Consider the following 3,120-nt stretch of genomic DNA (forward strand, 5'->3'; position numbering starts at 1 on the left):
TTTGGTTAGTTGAGGGGTTCTTAGAGGATCCTTTAATGTAACAAAGGGTTCCTGTAAAAACAAAAACAAATACCGCCCCATAATTGTTTTTTCGATTGCCACTTCTAATGCTTCATGTCACAGGGGTTCCCCCACAGTGGCATTCTTTTGAACCCCAAAAGGTTATTCGAGGCTCCTTTACTTCTAAGAGTGTAGGGAAGCAGGGGACAAAAACATGCACACTTTTGGGCATGAGTGTTCAAGGATGTAATCACTAAAAAAATACGCAAGTAGCCTCGCGACACCCACACCAGAGATGTTTTTTCTCTCTCTCTCTCTCCGTGCGTAAAGACGCACACCCGGCTTGCTTGACCTGTGGTGTTCCTCAGCTCGCGCCGCTGCCCAGACTTCAGGTTGGGAGCCGTCACGTATTTACTGACGGGAACACGCGAGTTTTCGCGCCGGTGCTCTATCTGCTCGCGAAGGCACTATTTGGGGAGATAAACCGAACCAACCGTCCTTTTCCTTTCCGTTTTACCGTTTCGTGTCAACAAGTTCAAATCCAGACTCTCTCAGTCTGTCTGCCACCGGGAGGGAAATAACGGAACTGCTGCTCCCTCCTGCATCACCAACTCACCAAGGGAGATTTATTTCCATTAAAACTTTGGAATCTTTTTTTCAACTACGGTGAAAAACCGAATCCGAGCGCAGAGAATGATGGCACGACGCATTTACCAAAACCTGATTTTCTCGTCCATGTTTGGATGCTTGGTTTGGCTAACGGTGGTTTCTGTCGTTCACGCTGACGGTAAGTTTTTCTACATGGGTTGTGACGCCCTTTCCAAATAGTAACGGTGTCGGCTGGTTACATCCGGCGCACGGCGCGCAGATGTCAACATCTGGGGTCTGGCATCCAACCGGACATCTGAAGAGGGAGTGGAACCTCTACCTTTAGGGTTATAACTTTTGGTCGAGGATAAACTTTTTAAGCAACATTCAGAAATATATTATACTGTATTCCAAACTGGTTTACAGAGTAAACTGGCGCATAGAATTGAACAATGCTGCTACAAAAAGCTAATGCATATAATATTGCTTGATATCACATGGTCTGTATTGATGAACCTGTGTGAGCAGGATTTTGACTTGGTGTTGGCAGTCAGGCTCTCTTTCTCTCTCTCTCTCTCTCTCTCTCTCTCTCTCTCTCTCTCTCTCTCTCTCTCTCTCTCTCTCTCTCTCTCTCTCTCTCTCTCTCTCTCTTTCACCTCTGCAGTGTGATATGAATGATTTGTGTGTCTTTCGCTCACTCACTCATACATGTTACAACTCACACCACACACAGCTTTCTTTGAATTCTAAAAGTTGACATCAAATAATTTCTCTATGAGATGAAAAAATCTCAAGAAATGTTAATTGTCAAAGTAACCCTATTGAATTAATGATTACATTTCTTTGAAAGTCTGAACATGGATAGCCTAACTGTCATTTTGATGATGATGATGATGGTGATGATGGTTATGGATGATGGTGGTGGTGGTGGTGATGATGGTTGATGGTGATGGTTATGATGATGGTGGTGGTGCTGGTGGTGATGATGGTTACACTGATGATGGTGATGATGGTGGTGGTGATGATGATGACGATGGTCTGTATAGGGGTTTGCCACTGCAGGGCGTACAGTATGTAGCGAATCCTTCTCCTGTAGACGATAATGTACCCAGGGGGCACCGCTCCTTGCTGTCTGTGTCCCAAAGGAATGGAATCAGATAAGCTGATCCTGGATCTGTACTTTAGTTATGATCAGTCTTTAGTTTGGCGAGACCTTGATGGGGAACTCTGTTATCAAATGTGAAGTTTTTACAACAGGTTTTAAAGTAGTTAATATACTATTAATTTATAGATAGTTAAATCAGTTTTAAACTGTTTTATAACTGTTGCGACTGATTTATAAACTACTGATTTAACAATCCATACCATGGTATCTGCTGTCTTCCTGTTGTAAAGGTGTTCTCTCCCCAGGTCGTGTGTTCCTCCTATTGGACCAGAGAAACAAGTCTGACTCCGGGGGATTGGCCGAGGCAGAACATGCGTGTGCTATCAATGATAGCCCGGCTGGCGTCGAGCGAGGAGCTACGTCACGCCGTGGTGGAGTGTTCCTTCTCTGCCTGCACACGAGGATGGTTGGACGGGGGCAGCGTGGGGTAAAAAACACACACACACTGACATGTTTTAGGTGTAGGTGAAAGAGGGAGGGGAAAGAGGAGGAGAAAGATGTAGGGGGAGAGAGGGAGGGGAGAGAGGGAGGGGAGAGAGGAACGGGAAAGAGGGAGGGGAGAGAGAGGGAGGGAGAGAGGAACGGGAGAGAGGGAGGGGAGAGAGGAACGGGAAAGAGGGAGGGGAGAGAGGGAGGGGAGAGAGGAACGGGAGAGAGGGAGGGGGAGAGAGGAACGGGAAAGAGGGAGGGGGAAAGAGAGGGAGGGAGGAAAAAGAGGGAGGGGTGAGAGGAACGGGAGAGAGGAACGGGAAAGAGGGAGGGGAGAGAGGGAGGGGAGAGAGGGAGGAGAAAGAGGGAGGGAGATAGGGAGGGAGGAAAAAGAGGGAGGAGAGAGAGGAAGGTGAGAGAGGAACGGGAAAGAGGGAGGGGAAAGAGGGAGGGGAGAGAGGGAGGAGAAAGAGGGAGGGGAGAGAGGGAGGGAAGAAAAAGAGGGAGGAGAGAGAGGAACGGGAAAGAGGGAGAGGAGAAGGGAGGAAAAAGAGGGAGGGGAGGGAGGGAGAGGAGAGAGGGAGTGGAGAGAGGAACGGGAAAGAGGGAGGGGAAAGAGGGAGGGGAGAGAGGAGGGGAAAGTGGGAGGGGATAGAGGAATGGGAAAGAGGGAGGGGAGAGAGGGAGAGGAGAGAGGGAGGGGAGAGAGGGAGGGGAGAGAGGAACAGGAAAGAGGGAGGGGAAAGAGGGAGGGGAGAGAGGGAGTGGAGAGAGGGAGAGGAGAGAGGGAGGGGAAAGAGGGAGGGAAGAGAGGGAGGGGAGAGAGGAATGGGAAAGAGGGAGGGAGGAAAAAGAGGGAGGGAGAGAGGAACGGGAAAGAGGGAGGGGAAAGAGGGAGGGGAGAGAGGAGGGGAAAGTGGGAGAGGAGAAGGGAGGAA

This window comes from Coregonus lavaretus (genome assembly GCF_964263955.1).
Source record: "Coregonus lavaretus genome assembly, chromosome: 7".
Classification (NCBI taxonomy): Eukaryota; Metazoa; Chordata; class Actinopteri; order Salmoniformes; family Salmonidae; genus Coregonus; species Coregonus lavaretus.